This window comes from Equus asinus, chromosome 11 (assembly GCF_041296235.1).
Source record: "Equus asinus isolate D_3611 breed Donkey chromosome 11, EquAss-T2T_v2, whole genome shotgun sequence".
NCBI lineage: Eukaryota > Metazoa > Chordata > Mammalia > Perissodactyla > Equidae > Equus > Equus asinus.
In genome coordinates, this window is record NC_091800.1 from 85,176,320 (window position 1) to 85,193,189 (window position 16,870).

Sequence of the window (16,870 nt, forward strand, 5' to 3'; positions counted from 1 at the left end):
GGGAGATGCTGTCACAGGCCAGAAAATGCCAGCAGCCACCAGAAGCTGGAGGAGGCAGAGGACAGACACTCCCCAGAGCCTCCAGAAGGAGCGTGGCCCTCCTGACACTGGTTTCAGACTTCTGGCCTCCAGAACTGTAAGAGCATAACCTTCTGTTCTTTTAACCACTGAACTTGCGTAATTTGTTACAGCAGCCACAGGAGACAAATGTAGGCTCCCTGACTTAAGTGGAAAAGGGGAGATGGAGGAGTTTGGAGCCGCAGCTGGGAAGGTGGGTGACAGGCAGAAGGTGGGTGGAATAACCAGAATGGCCCTGCCCCCAGGTGAGTCTAGGGTGGCTGAGTACGGAGTCCTGGGGCTGAAACGGATGGACTACCCACCAGGCTCCTGCTTGATTTGCAGTTAAAACCTATTTCAGATCCTGTGGATGCAGGCCTGGCTGGGCAACCATGCAAGAGAGCCATGGCCCTTCATCCAGCTTCTAGAGTAGAGTAAGTTCCCAGACCCACAGATCCTCGACTGTGCAGAAGGACAGGTGCACGTGATGAGCTTGTAAGAACTTGTGCCTTCTCTTCCTGTAGGCATTCACCTCAGACTCGCAAAAATCCACAGGCTTGACACTGCTCCGCCGGCCAGACTGGGCCTCTGTGGGAAAGATGAGGCGGAGCCTGCCACCGAGGACCTGAGCTCATGGATGTCATGTGAGCAACTACGGAGTTCACTGTCTCGAGCAGAGGACATGATGGACCAGCATGGGTGTCACCAATGGGGCCCATTCAAGGTGGCACTGCTGTGACTTGCATCATCTGAGATGATTTGTGCCTCAGGAGCATCTGACACTTCTTGGTGCCCCCTCCCATCCCTCTCAGTGTCCAATGCGTGCATGCTGCATCCACCTCCACCTCTTTGTGTCTTTGTCTCCTAATGATCTGGCCATCCCCACCATCCCCACAGCTCCTGAGATGCCTCCACACATGTGAGCTTGTTTGAGGTGCAGCATCTCGGGCCCCATCCAGACCGCCTGACCCCACAAGGCTCCCAGCTCCACCTGCACCTGAGGGTGTGAGCAGGCTGCTCTGGACCACACTCTTCCCTCCCACTGCCCCAGGTGCCTGTGCCTTCCTGGGAAACTCACTCTTCATTCTGGACCCAACTTCGTGTCCACTCACTCCTCATAACACTGGTCATTCCTTAACACCCCCTCTGGAACTGAGCACCACAGATGCAGGCTGCTTCATTCCTTTCATATCCCAGAAACTAAAGCTGTTCCTGACAGACAGTGGGCACTTAAAAATGCCTATTGGGTGGACAAATCCCTGCACTCTTCATTGGCTCCACTCATGCAGCGCTTTCTGGACAGAGCAAGAGGAGCACTGACGTGTGGCCTGTGGAGGAGCCCCAGCAGCCACCAGACTCATGGGCCGTGCTGCCCCTTGCCCTGGGCTGCAAACACGGACCAGCTGTAGAAGTTCAGCCAGCAAGACAGCCCTCAGGCTCCCTCACGGCCCTCAGCCAGGCCTCTGGCACCAGGAACAGGGCTCTCTTTAAAGAGGGAGGGAGCAGCACCTATGGTGCCTGGGACACCTGGGCACTCCCTCGGTGCAGCCCTACACCTGCCGTTCTGCTGCTTCTTCCGCAGGACGTCCACGTGGGGGTTTCTCACCTCTCTTGGGAGGATTGTTTCTTGTTCCAGGTGGAGAGAAACCATCCGTGACTTCCAGGGCACCTGCCCAAAGAAGCAAACACACACAGCTGGTGCAGGTGTTGCCCACCCTGGAGGCCAGAGGGAAAGAGCTCTCAAAACAAGTCCAGAAATTGGTGAGGTGAGTGAGGACTTGCACAGAAACTCAGTAGTTGATACAAATTTCAGTGCAACATATATATATATATATATATATATATATATATATATATTTTTTTTTTTTTGCTTGAGGAAGATTGTCCCTGAGCTAACATCTGTGCCCATCTTCCTGTATTTTGTATGTGGGTCACCACCACAGCATAGCCACCCATGAGTAGTGTAGGTCTGTGCCTGGGAACCAAACCCAGGCTGCCGAAGAGGAGTGCACTGAACTTAACAACTATGCCACAGGGCCGGCCGCAAATTTCAGTGCAATATTTTTAAAAATCTAAATTAATGCTAAAAAATTTGTGATGAACAAGATATCATCATTTTAAATAAAGACAGCATCTGGCTGACTCCTTTGGCCAGTCCATGAGTGTTGACGGGATGTGGTCCTGTGGCTCCAGCCTAGGAAGGGCTTGTCCCAGTGGGGCAGTCATCTCTGTTGGAATCTTTTCACTGGGATTTCCTAGTAAGTAAAGCTGCTGAGTTCTACCCCAGGCCCATGGAATCATAGTCTGCATCTACCAAATACCCAAGGGACACTTCATAAGCTGTCTGACCTTTTCACCTTCTCCAGTCCCAACAGGACCAGCTGACAAACAACGTGTAGGGTTTGCATGCACTAGAAAAGCACAAAACTTGGCAGAGGAATTGGGCAAGACTTGTCCCCGTTTGAAACTGGTCAAGTTTTACATTGCCAACTGCTGTTTCCTTGACAAGTGGTCCTCAAAATTTTGCTTCTGTAGCTCCTAAAATTCACATAATTTCAATTTCATATAATTTTATCCTAATGGGGATAAAAATCCCTGAAATGAAAATATGCACATGAAGGGGGCTGGCCCCATGGTGTAGTGGTTAAGTTCACATGCTCTGCTTCAGCAGCTGGGGTTCACAGGTTTGGATCCTGGGCACAGACCTACACACCACTCATCAAGCCATGCTGTAGTGGCATCCCACATATAAAATAGAGGAAGACTGGCACAGATGTTACCTCAGTGACAATTTTCCTCAGGCAAAAAGAGAGATTGGCAACAGATGTTAGCTTAGGGCCAATCTTTCTCCCTCAAAACCAAAAAATGCATATGAATTAAAATTTTGGATTTCCTATTATAAGGTCCTAAGTATTAAAAATATCTTTATTACAATAAGCAGATAATTTTCCAAAGTAAATATCAAAATACAGGCCCACCTCGAAGACATTGCAGGTTTGGTTCTAGACCACCTCAGTAAAGCAAATATTGCAATAAAGTGAGTCACATGAATTTTTTGGTTTCCCAGTGCATATAAAAGTTACTTGTAGGGGCCAGCCCAGTGGCACAGCGGTTAAGTTTGCATGTTCTGATTCGGCCGCTTGGAGTTCACCAGTTTGGATCCGGGGTGCAGACATGGCACTGCTTGGCAAACCATGCTGTGGTAGGCGTCCCACATATAAAATAGAGGAAGATGGGCACGGATATTAGCTCAGGGCCAGTCTTTCTCAGCAAAAAGAGGAGGATTGGCAGCAGATGTTAGCTCAGGGCTAATCTTCCTCAAGAAAAAAAAAGTTATGTGTAGACTATACTGTAGTCTACTAAGTGTACAATAACATTATATCTAAAAAAAAATGTACGTACCTTAATTAAAAAATATTTTCTTGCTAAAAAATGCTATCCATCATCTGAGCCTTCAGTGAGTCGTAATCTTACTGCTGGTGGAGGGTCTCGCCTCAATGTTGATGGCCACTGACTGATCAGGGTGGTGGTTGCTGAAGTCTGGGCTGGCTGTGGCACTTTCTTAAAATAAGACAACAATGGAGTTTGCTGCATTGATTGACTCTTCCTTTCATGAACGAGTTCTCTGTAGCATGTTATGCTATTTATAGCATTTTACCCACAGCAGAACTTCTATCAAAATGCGAGTCAATCCTCTCAAACCCTACTGCTGCTTTAGCAACTGAGTTTATGTCATATTCTAAATCCTTTGTTGTCATTTCAACAATCTTTTCAGCATCTTTACCAAGAGTAGTTTCCATCTCAAGAGACCACTTTCTTTGCTCATCCGTAAGAAGCAACTCCTCATCCATTAAAGTTTTATCATGAAATTGCAGCAATTCAGTCACATCTTCAGGCTCCAATTCTAACTCTAGTTCTCTTGCTGTTTCCAGCACATCTGCAGTTACTTCCTCCACTGAAATCTTGAACCCCCAAATTCATCCATGAGGGTTGGAATCAACCTCTTCCAAATTCCTGCTAATGTTGATACTTCAACTTCTTCTCATGAATCACAAATGTTCTTAATGGCATCTAGAATGGTGAACCCTTTCCAGAGGTTTTCAATTTACTTTGTCCAGATGTATCAGAGAAATCTCTATCTATAGCAGCTATAGCTTTATGGAATATATTTCTTAAATAATGAGACATGAAAGTTGAAACTACTCCTTTATCCATAGGCTACAGAATGGGTGTTGTGTTAGCAGGCATGAAAACATTAATCTCATACATCTCCATCAGAGCTCTTGGGTGACCAGGTGCATTGTCAATGAGCAGTGATATTTTGAAAGCAATCTTTTTTTCTGAGTAATAGGTCTCAACAGTGGGCTTAAAATATTCAGTAAATCTGGGGCTGGCCCAGTGGTGCAGCGGTTAAGTTCACACATGCCACTTCAGATCCCGGGTGTGGACATGGCACCGCTTGGCACACTATGCTGTGGTAGGCATCCCACATATAAAGTAGAGGAAGATGGGCACGGATGTTAGCTCAGGGCCAGGCTTCCTCAGCAAAAAGAGGAGGATTGGCCGTAGTTAGCTCAGGGCTAATCTTCCTAAAAAAAATTCAGTAAATCATGTTGTAAACAGATGTGCTGTAATCTAGGCTTTGTTGTTCCATTTATGGAGCACAGGCAGAGTGGATTTAGCATAATTCTTAAGGGCCCTAGGAATTGTAGAATGGTAAATGAGTACTGGCTTCAACATTAGCCCCTAACAAGAGAGTCAGCCTGTCCTTTGAAGCTTTGAAGCCAGGCATTGACTTCTCCTCTCTGGCTGTGAAAGTCCTAGATGGCATCTTCTTCCAGTATGAGGTTATTTTGTCTACATTGAAAATCTGTTGTTTATTGTAGCCACTCTCATTTATCATCTTAGCTAGATCTTCTGGAGAACTTGCTGCAGCTTCTACAGCAGCACTTGCTGCTTCACTTTGTACTTTTATGTTATGGAAACGCTTCTTTCCTTAAACTTCATGAACTAACCTCTGCTAGCTTCAAACTCTTCTTCTGCAGCTTCCTCCCCTCTCAGCCTTCACAGGATGGAAGAGAGTTCGGAGGCCTTGCTGTGGATTAGGCTTTGGCCTAAGGGAATGTTGTGGTTGGTTTGGTCTTCTATCCGGACCACTAAAACCTTCTCCATATCAGTAATAAGGCTGTTTCTCTTCCTTATCATTCTCGTGTGTTCATTGGAGTAGCACTTTTAATCTCCTTCAAGAACTTTTCCTTTGCATTCACAACTTGGCTAACTGGCGCATGAAGTCTAGATTTTGGCTTCTCTTGGCTTTTTACATGCCTTCCTCACGGAGTTGAATAATTTCTAGGTTTCAATTTAAAGTGAGAGATGTGTGACTCTCCCTTTCACTTGAACACTTAGAGGCCACTGTAGGGCTATTAATTGGCCTAATTTAAATATTGTTGCGTCTCAGGGAAAAGGGAGGCTCGAGGAGGGGGAGAGAGATGGGGGAGCAGCTGGTTGTGGAGCAGTCAGAACACACACAACATTTACTAAGTTCACCATCTTATATGGGCACAGTTCACGGCACCCCAAAACAATTACAATAGTAACATCAAAGATCACTGATCACAGACCACCACAACAAATATAATAATAATGAAAAAGTTTGAAATATTGTGAGAATTACCAAAATGTGATACAGACACAAAGTGAGCAAATACTGTTGGAAAAATGGTGCCAATAGACTTGCTCGATGCAGGGTTACCACAAACCTTCAATTTGCAAAAAACGAGGTATGCCTGTAGTTGACATACAGACTGCTATAGCCTGAGTGTTCCCCCCAAATTTGTATGTTGAAACCTTAACCCCAGCGAGATGGTATTTGGAGGCAGGGCCTTTGGGAGGTGATTAAGTGAGGAGGGGGGAGCCTCCATGAATGGGATCTAGGACCCTTAGAGAAGAGACCCCAAAAGCGAGCTCCCTCACCATTCTGCCTTGTGAGGGCACAGCAAAAAGAAGGCCCATCCGTGAACCAGCCCCTTGATCTTGGACTTCCAGCTTCCAGAACCGTGAGAAATAAATTTCTGCTGTCTAAGCTGCCCTGTCTATGCTAGTTTGCTACAGCAGCCCGAACTAAGACATAAACATAAAAATTACAGTGGTTAGAAAAACCCCTCCTTGAATTAAGAACAGCGGGATATTGATAACTGTTGAAGCTGGTGAGGACCCATTTTACCACTCTCTGCTTCTGTGGATGTTTAAAATTTTCAATAATATAGTGTTAAAAAGAAAATTCATCTCAGATAGATGGAGATTTTTCTTCCAATGGGTTCATATATTGATGGATGAATTGAATGAATACTTTTTACTAATAGAATAAGATAATGTTGGACAGTTTTATTCCAGTTTTTCAGTGTTATTAATCTAACTGCTGAGAAACTTTGCTGACACAGAAGGGAGAAGTTATAGTAATACCACTTAATTCTTTAAGTTTCTCAAGTTATATGCCAAATGTTCACAGTTACCTATAATCAAAAATTACTTCTAATGATCTACCATCTGATAATTCTTTCAATTTTATTGAAAGTGTCGACAAAAATAATCCATAACCAATCTATAAATGAAAATTTGGGTGAGTTTATTCTGAGCTAAAATGTGGGGACCATGGCCTGGGGCCTTTCTTCCTGAAGGAAGAAAGGGCACCAAAGAAGTGGGGTGTACAGAGTGGTTATATACCCCGAAAGAGGATGTTACACATATGATTGAAATGTCCCTTTTACAACAGTCTCGAGACTGCTCTGTCTGCACAGCACAGCGACTGATGGACACAGCAGGTAGGTCTGCTGTCTCGGTGGACACAGCAGAGTGGCAGCTCTGTTGTCTGGAGCTGAGTGGTCACAGGTGAGCTGGGTGGTCAAAGGTGAGCACAGCAATCAGCTCCTAGCCTAGGGAGAGATGCTTATCCTTAAGGAAATGCCAATGTGGGGGGAAGTTGCACCTTTATCTTAAGGCTATTTGTTCTTGCCATAGGAAATGTTTAAAGCAGATATACAATGCATGCTCAACAGCCACAGTCAGGCCCTTTTGGAAAACAAAGTCAGGCTGAATTAGGTTTATACCAAATGGCTTCCTCATATACTCCAATATATTGTGGGGACCTGGAATTGACCACCCCAAGATATGTCTCTTTGGCATCCGGATTATTTGAGGTTGATTGCTTTTGATAAACTGGGACAGGGAAGGAGGAATGGAACTTGCCCTTTGTTAGGACACATTTACATTTGTAAGGTAAATCTCTATCTGTAAAAGGTGCCTCCCTCTCTGTACCAGGAAGAAGAAAGGCGATGACCTACTCTCCAAAAACTCTTAATCAATACCAAAGGCAAGGACTTAAAATCTGCATTTTATTGTGCTAGTCTGGTAACCTCCTGTAACTGACTTCCCTCCCCCTCCCAACGTTGGCATCTCCTTAAAGATTAAGCATCTTTCTTTAGGCTGGGAACCGATTGTGGCGCTCATCTGTGACCCCCCCCCCCCCCCAGCCCGAGGCAACACACCTGCCACCCCACGGCGTTCACTGGGACAGTAGACCTATCTGTCGTTTCCATCAAGCGCTGTGCTGACAGAGCAGCCTCGTGACTGTTGTAAAAGGGACTTTTCAATCATATGTGAAACACCCTGTTTGGGGGCTATATAACGACTCTGTGCACCTCACTTCTTCGGTGCACTTTCTTCCTTCGAGAAGAAAGACCCCGGGCCATGGTTCCTCATAAAGCTTTGTTTAATTTTCTCTTGCTATTCTGTCTCATGTGAATTTAATTCGTTCTCCAGCCAGACGAACCCCCATTTGGGGAGAGGAAATGTCCTCCTCCCCTACAATATCCTATTGCTCGCCATTTCTATTTGTCAAAAGCAAAGAATTAGAAACCATCTGACTTTTAAAAGGATCTGTTAGTCAATCACTAGAGTCATTCAGTCTCTCAGTTTTGGGTAAGTAGATATAAAGGGCTTTTCTGATCAAATAGCTATTAATTATACCTGCTACTCTTTCATTCTTGGAGGTAAACAGTTTAATCTGGTTTACTGAAAAAGGCTTGGGGAAAAAAATCAAAGCAGTAATGTCAGCACATCTTTGTCAGTAGTCCTTTTATAGAGTTTGCTAAAGCCCTGGGTTGCAGATTTACTTAATCCAGTTTATGGAAAATAGTCACCATGTAACCTTTGCCAATTAGTCCTTATTATTAAACCAATCAGTCAAATCAGGCTTATTTTCTCAGAAATGTATACCTCCATTTTTCAACTCAAATAAATGTGAAATTATGTCTCAAAATGAGCACTTATTTATAAAAAAAAATAGCACATCTTGTAAGAGATTAATAAATGCAGTAAAATCAAAATCAAAATTATATAGAGCTGTTAAAAAAATTCCACCGAGTAATCTGAAGATCTAATTGGCTTTATTAACAAATCACAAATCTGGCAGCGTCTCACCTAGGAGCAGACACTCTGTGGACTGACACAATGCAGGTTTTCTAGGAAGCAGGTGGGGTAAGGAAGTTATTAGCAAAAGGAAAGAAAGGATTACTGTGGCCCCGGAGGCTTCTCTTTGGGGGGGAGAGAGGCAGGGGTTTTGTCATGCAGATTTTCTCTTCTTCCTCTGGGGCGGGAGCGCAGGGGCTCACAGACAGAGCACCTCAGCGGTGCTGAGCAGAACGTTCTAGACTGTTTATGAAGATGGCGTTTCTGGGAAAGTCGACCCTGCAGTTAGGGCCAGGATTGAATCCAGGTTTGGTGTTACAGGCTTTGGCAAAGTGAGGCCATTTGGGGCCTGTGGTTTTTTTCTTTAATAGAGCTAACAGTCTGTTTCTTATTGCCTAATTTAAAATAATACAATATAATGTGTAGGTAAACCTATGAGTTATTGATGGAGTAAAGAATGTGATAATAGGGGTTATATTTCCTCAATGAATATGTGTACATGAGAATATCAAACTCTAGCATTGGGCTTTTAGGTATAATTAAATAAGATTTACTTAAAAACATAAATTCTTTAACTTCATTCTATACCGCTACCAAGCACTTAATATGTATTTAATAAAATAGTAAAATATATACTGATAAAAACTATTCTGTCTGGCAACTAGCATATCAATTTTTTTTAATCAATGGGTGGTGGAAATAATAAAATACTTGGATGAAGAATGACTGTAATTGGGAAATATACTTGATAAAAACAGGTCTTTACTATCCTGATGATTTCTGCACACCTTATCAGGAAGAAATCACATAAAATTTTACCATGGGTTTTTTAGGATGTGTTTTGGAAATAGTCCCATTAACTAGTTTTCTTTAACTTAGCAAAGCTGTCTCAGCCTTTACTAACTATATAAACTGCTGTCCCCAAATCCTTCTGTAAACCAGCTCATCCACCCATTCCTCACTCACGTGCAGATTAAACTCTGAAATATATTTATTCTGCTTTTAGCTTTCTGGAAATCATGCCCATATCTTAACTTTTTCCTAAACCATCTCTCAAATCTTTTATTCGTATTTGTCCTCGAATTCATCCTGTGAAGCAGGTGTTGTTACCTGAGGTGTGTTAGAGACGAACCATTTAATGTGCCAAAGACCGGAGCTCTTACCCGGTCTTGTGCCAGATCACTGGCTCTTTCTTCATTGCTTACCCCCAAGCCTTAACTGCCTCCCCCAGATTGCTGTTTAAAGAAATAATGCAGGCACATTTAGACTCCTTAAAAATGAGAAGCCTCTAACTAATCATTCGGAGAGATATGTCGAGATACTTTCTGCTTGCCTTGAATTCTGTCCATAGTAAATCCCACCACTGTGTGGAGTGGAGGAGGCTGGGTGAGGAGAGTGGAGGCTGCCGTCTTCCTACTGGGCCTGGAGCCCTGCACAGGCCAGCTCCCACCTCTATGCTTCTCTTCCAGTGGAGGAACACAGCCTCACAAGTGGTAGGAAGCTCCATAAGTGAAACACAATTAAATTGTTCCACTGGGAACAATCATGTGATCTTTTACCAGCAACCTCCAATTAGCCCTCAAGGAGACCGCTTAGAGAGCCCAGAAGATGAGGATCAAGGCTGCCCCAGGGAGAAAAGCCCAAGGCGTCCTGCCCTACATAGTGATCTATATCATCCTGCCGGAAGCATAGGACGTCCTGACCTGATCCTATCTGATTCTCATCTGAAGTTATAGGACGACCCCATAACCAGACCCCACCTACACTGATACCATTTTAATGACATTTTTACACAATCTTTCCTTTGTCTTGTAAAAGATAACTCACATACCTATGCCTTAAATTTAGCCCTACCCTCAACCCACGTTTGCAGCTCTTTACTGCCCATGGGGTACTGTCCCAGTGCTGTAGTTCTCCACCGCCCATGGGTCCTGTCCCCATGTTGCAGCTCTTCACTGCCCATGGGTCCTGTCACAATGCTGCAGCCCTTCGCTGCCCACGGGTCCTTTCTCCATGCTGCAGCTCTCACTCCCCACGGGTCCTATCCCCATGCTGCAGCTCTCACTGCCCACGGGTCCTATCCCCATGCTGCAGCCCTTCGCTGCCCACGGGTCCTTTCTCCATGCTGCAGCTCTCACTCCCCACGGGTCCTATCCCCATGCTGCAGCTCTCACTCCCCGCGGGTCCTATCCCCATGCTGCAGCTCTCACTGCCCATGGGTCCTGTCCCCATGCTACTCCATGCTATTCCTTGAATAAAGCAGCACTGCTGCCAGAACTTGAGAGTCCAAGAAATCTTTCTTTTGACTTCTTGGCTCACCGAGCCTGCATGACAGAGGCCCTGAGCCTGTCAGGCCTCCACTTTGCAGAGCTGGATGAAGATGAGGACTGGCTGGACTTGGCTGCCCCAAGATGGTGAAAACTCTATTCACCAGAACTCCTCTCAGGGAGAGAACTCCTTGTGGTAGAAAGAGCATTTGGAAGAAATGCTTGGTGGGTGTGGGGATTCCTGTGGGGGTCAGTAAAGTTTGTTCTGAGACTAGAGCTGAATTGCTCAGGACAGCAGGAAGTGCCTGTGTCCTCCCCCACCTGGCATTCAGCCTCTTCTGAATGAATGCTGAGCAAATTTTAAGACTATCAGCTTGAAAGGGGAACTAACCCATTAACTGCACTGGGCACCTACATGGCTCAGTCTGGCTCTGTTTAAACCCCCTCCCCTCCCTGAGTGTAGAGAGACCACAGTTTAAAGAGCTGAACTCCCTTGGCCTCTTCTCTGCGTTTAGATACTGAATTTCGTAACTAAAAATACAGTATGTGATAGGATGCTCCTGTTTCATCACAAGTGTGATTGACATGTGCACAGCCACTCTCTCTCTATCGCTTTTTTCCTAACAGCTCCATGAAGTAGATGTCATCTCACCATTTTAAAGACCAACAGGCAGAGAGAAGCGAGAAGCCCCTTACATGAAAGCAGGTCTTCCCGCAGGGCAGTTTCTCTTCCTGCAGCACAGGTGCACCGAGGGCCTAACACTCACGGTGTGCAACTGTGCTGCTGGACCTTGGCTGTGTTTGGAAGCAGGTGGGATGCTAGAAGACACCCAGGCCTGTGCTCCACACCCAAAGGATCTCACTGGTGTGGGCGGGGCCCAGGCACCAGTAGTTGTTAAAGCTCTCCAGGTGATTCTAATGTACAGCCAGGTTGAAAACAACCCATAGGTAACATTGTATTTATGGGAAAATGCTGGGCAGCAAAGAACGCCCATGCTCTACTCATTCAACAGGTATTTGAGGAAGTACTGTGTTCCAGGAATAAGGCACGCAGGTCTCCGCCTTCAAGGGGGGAGATACTCCAATAACAGTGAGTAACATAGAGCACTAGGTGTCTGGCAGCCCGGGAAGGCTTCCTGGACGAGGCAGTGGCTCCGGGGCAGTTTGAACAGGACCTAGGCCTTGGTTCTGTGGCAGCAGCAGGAAGGGTGCCTGGGAAATCTTGCCACTGGAGCTCCAGCTCCAGGTGGGAGTCCATCTTGGATCTTTTCAGGGAAGTTGCAAGTTGGCTATTCATAAGTCAGATGTTTGATGGAATGAAACCCCCAAAGGCCCTAACTCATTGTCAAGAAGAGGTAAGCCATAAAATCCTAAACTTTCACTATTCACTGATTTTCCCTCCCAGTGGTCAAAGTTCTTGTTAGTATAATCCAGTCAGAGCGTGAGGAAACAACGGCCTCTGATCTTTATTAAGCACAGTCACTTTTATTTATTAATTTTATTTATTAAGACCTTTATTAAACACTTTATTATGCCGGCACCTGACTGCATGCTCCGAGCACTTTATGCTGTGTAGCGTAGGTCCTCCAAGCCCACCCCATCTTGCATGTGAGGACATCAGCTTGCCCAAGTTCACATTGACACACACACACACAGTAAGTGGTGGAAGCATGTTCAAGTTAGGTCTGTCTGACTTCATGGCCCAGCGCTCCGCCTCTGTGCCCGTTATTCCCAGCAGGAAGGGAAGCATGTGCTCATCAAGCACGGACACTGTAACGTCAAGAAGGCAGGTCCTTGGGGTTAAGTTCCCACATTCCACTTTGGCGGCCCGGGGTTCGCCGATTCGGATCCCAGGTGTGGACATGGCACCGCTTCGCACACCACGCTGTGGTAGGCGTCCCACATGTAAAGTAGAGGGCACAGATGTTAGCTCAGGGCTAATCTTCCTCAAAGAAATAAATAAAAAGAAATAAATAAAAAAAAGAAGGCAGGTCCTTAGCTTTGCTGGGGCCTCACCTCAGTTGTAGTGATGCCCAGGTGGTAGAAGTCTTTGCTCCGAGAGAAAGCCTGACTTCCAATCTCATACAGAATGTCAGGCAGGAGAGAAGTCACAGCCTCCTTCTGCAGCTCCACAACCACAAACAGTATCCAAGGCCAGGCCAGTTTCTATGCTCACTGCTCCTGCTTTTTTTCACCAGCAAGAGCAAGTGACCTTCACTCCTGGGCAGCCTGCTTGAAGCAAAGGACTCTCTGCTACCCGTCCATAGGAGCAAACGAAACTGTTTGGAAGAGGTTTGGCTTTGCACCGTCACCATAATAAATTGGCAATGCAGAGAGGAACTCAGCTGGCCCCTGTCAGGTTCCTGGTGTTCTCCACTTGCATGTGTGTGCAAAGCCCATTAACTCATGTAGCAACTAGTGTTTACTGAGTGAGTGCCTGCCAGGCACTGGGTGAGGCCCTGGGGAATTGGTAGAGGCTGACTGTTCCCACCTGCCTCACCCTGGCCGGCTGTGCTAGCCTTAGATGGTTAATCAGCAAAGCCAGCTCCACCTGGCAGAAAAGAGCCCCACTCCCACCACCAAAGGCTCCTAGAAGCTCCCCACCCATTTCCTCCTGTGAGGAGGCTCGTGAATGTCCTCAGGCCGTGGCTGGACACCAGTTCTTTCTTGCTGAAGTGGAAGGAAAGACATTGTGCTACCGGTTTCCTACAGGCCCTATTATAGCCTACAGGGCACAGAGAATGCTTGTCTGTATCTTTTTGTTCCTCATTTCCTGCATTTCTGTCTTCTTTTGCATTTAATTTTTTGTGTGGTGAAATGTTTAAATTCCCTCTGAGTGTATTCTATAGCAATTTTCCTAAAGTTATAACATTCTAATTCAAATTTATAGCAGGTCAACTTCAATAACATACAAAAACTCTGCTCCTTTAAAGCTCCATCTTCACTCCTTTAGGTGGTTGATGTCACAAAATTACATCTTTATATACTGTGTGCCCCAAAACATAAACTAATAAATCTTGTAAATGCATTAGTCTCCTAAATTATGTAGAAAACAAGATTTGGAGTCACAAAGTTGCAGTAATACTAGTTTTGCAGTCACATTTTTTCTTTAAAGGTACTAGTCTCTTAAATCATGTAGAAAACAAGAAGTAGTTACAAACCTTGTTCCAATAATCCTAGCTTTGACATTTACCCATATGTTGACCTTCATTAAGATCTTTACTCCTCCACATGGCCTTGAGTCACTGTCCAGTGTCTTGTCCCTTCACCTGCAGGTCTCTCTCGAGCGTTTCTTGCAGGTCACGTCTGGTGGTGATGAGCTCCCTCAGGTTTTGCTTATCTGGGAAGGTCTTGATTTCTCCCTCACTTTTGAAGGACAGTTTTGCCGGATATAGGATTCTTCGTGACAGTTTTTTTCTTTTAGCACTCTGAATATACCGATCCAGTGTCTTCTGGCCTCCAAAGTTTCTGATAGGAAACCTGCAAAAAACCTTATTGAGGATCCCTTGTACATGATGATGCTCTTCTCTTTTACTGCTTTCAAGATTTGCTTTTTCTTTGGTTTTTGAAAGTCTGATTATAATGTGTCTCAGTGTGGTTCTCTGAGTTCATCTTAACTTGGAGTTCATTGAGTTTCTTGGATGTTTATATTCATGTCTTTCACCAAATTTGAGAAGCTTTCAGCCATTATTTCTTCAAATATTCTCTCCGCCCCTCTTTCTGGAACTCCTGCAATGCATATGTTGGTCTGCTTGATGGTGTCCTCAGGTCCTTTAGGTTCCGCTCACTTTTCTTCCTTCTTTTTTCTTTCTGTTCCTCAGCCTCGATAGTTTCTATTGTCCTGTCTTCGAGTTCACTGATTCTTTCTTCTGCCTGCTCAAATCTGCCTTGACCTCCCTCTAGTGAATTTTTCATTTCATTTATTGTACTCTTCAGCTCCACAATTTCTTTTTGGGTTTTCTCTTTGTTGATATTGCCATTTTGTTCACAAACCATTTTTTGACTTTCTCCACAACTTCCTTTAGTTCTGTGAGCACCTTTAAAGCCACTGTTTTAGTCTTCACCTAGTATATCTGCCATTAAGTCTTTTTCAGGAACAGAGTCTGTAGATTTATTTTTTTTCACTTGAATAGGCCATGCTCTTCTGTTTCTTCGTATGATGTGTGAGTTTGTGTTGAACACCTGGACGTTTGAATCTAATAATGTGGTAACTCTGGAAATCAGATTCTCCCCCTTCTGCAGAGCTGGCTGTTTTTGTTTTTTTATTTTATTGTTATAGGCTGTCTCTGTGCCAAGGATCAGCCTGAGGTGTAAACAGTGTCTTCTGATCCCTCTCTTGGGCATGCCCACTCACTTTTAAATTTTCCTTGTATATGCAGTTGTTTTCAAAGGTTCTAGTCTTTAAGGTCTGGCTCCCCAAAAGGGAATGGCAAAAATTAAGAGGGGGGTTGAAGGGTGCTGGCTCTTTTAATCTCCTAAAGTCACTTTACCTGGAAAGGGAGGGGCTTGCAACAATGGTGGGAGGTACAACAAGAATAGCTGCCCACCTCTTTTCCTGTACCTCTGTTATCAGAAGCAGCAATCAGCACATATCCCCAATATTTTGGAGACAGTGTCCTGTTTGCCCACTCTAGCTCCCACAAGTTGTGTGCAAGATGCTCACATGGCTGGGGGCAGGAGATGGGTAGCTGCTACTGTGTGAAGACCTGAAATTGACCAAAATTAACCACAATTTACTGTCCAAGCCTTCCTCTGGAAATTGCCAGCCTTCAACAGACTCCAGAGTTCCAAAATAGACAGATTCCACCAGTGCTATCATTGTTTGGGTAGCGAGACAGATTCCTGGTGCTTCCTACCCCACCATCTTCCCAGAATCCTTTGTGACTGTTTTTTATTTACTATTTTCCTAGGTAAAGGTAATTCTAGTGACTTCCAACTGGCCTTTCCCACCATAATAGCCCTCAATCCACAGATCAGGGAACCAATGTGGGGATACTGCCAGTTCCTGAGTGTGTCTAATCCAATTATGCATTCCAGAACTGGCAAAATAACCACAGGATGGTTTGTGGACCTGCTGTAAGATGGACCTGAGCTGAAACTCCATTGACTACGTGTCCTCCGTAAGCCCCTACTCTGACTGGAGGGCCACAGTGATGCTCAGAATCAGCATCAGGTCTGAGCCAGTGTCCAGGTGTTCCTGAAGGGTCTGATTATTTTTTCTTCCCCAAAGCACAGTCACCCTGGAAACGGCCATAGGTCCCTTTGAGGAAGGCGAGAAGAGGTTACACTGATAGTATAAATTCTGGGGAGTGTACTGGGGTGTGTGCCTGCTCAAGGGGACTTGACCTACTCTTCATTCAAGAAGCCCTAACTCTGTAAACTGGCTCGTCTGGGAACTGAGGAGCCATGACTGTTTTTATGATTCAAGTTCGATTTTTGTTCACCTGACCTAGAACTCTTCCATTTATATAAATCAAGTAAAAATTTAGTAGGCTTCCCATGGATTTCATCTAATCCTCCTTGTGGCCTCAGGCAGGCATTTGTAAGAGATAGGCTGGTCTTAGATGCAAAACTAGCTGATTAGGATCAAAGGTGTTGAAACATCAGATTTTATTCCAACAATGTTTTCAATTTTAGGATTGAGTATAGTGTCCAGTCTGGGGAATTTGTAATGAAAAAAGTAGCATTTCTGCACTGAATTAACACTAAATGAGGTCCAATTCTGTCCTATAGGACTTTTTTGTTTCCAATTCATAAAATAAAAAGCAGTCTGCAAGAGTAGCCTTGGAAGGTGAGAACTGTGCCAGGCTTAGTGAGGGTAGGACTTTAATAGGAAAAATAGAGTGAGCATTACAGTTTGGGGAAGCAACATAAAATCAGTGTTGTGGAGACTGTACTTGGGTGTGTAAAGGGGGGATTGGGGTTGGCACTGGCGGCCTCAGACAAGCCGTCTACTGATGAGGGCCTAGATCAGTGGGGGAATAGCAACAGATACACTGCCGAAGAAACCAACCTGGCTGTAGTCCAAGTCGAGAAAGCAAACCCCCAATTTTCAAGCCCAGGTGTAGTATGGCAAAGGT

At 44.9% G+C, this 16,870-nt stretch overlaps 1 long non-coding RNA gene across 1 annotated transcript in view; it reads left to right on the forward strand.

Annotated features, from left to right (window-relative positions):
- The window catches only part of LOC139046530 (uncharacterized), a 27,093-nt gene continuing 10,223 nt past the window's right edge, over positions 1-16,870 (forward strand). The window contains exons 1-2 of the long non-coding RNA XR_011506682.1: positions 1-136; positions 582-1,823. This is a non-coding gene — a long non-coding RNA (uncharacterized lncRNA). The remainder of the gene's footprint in view (positions 137-581; positions 1,824-16,870) is intronic.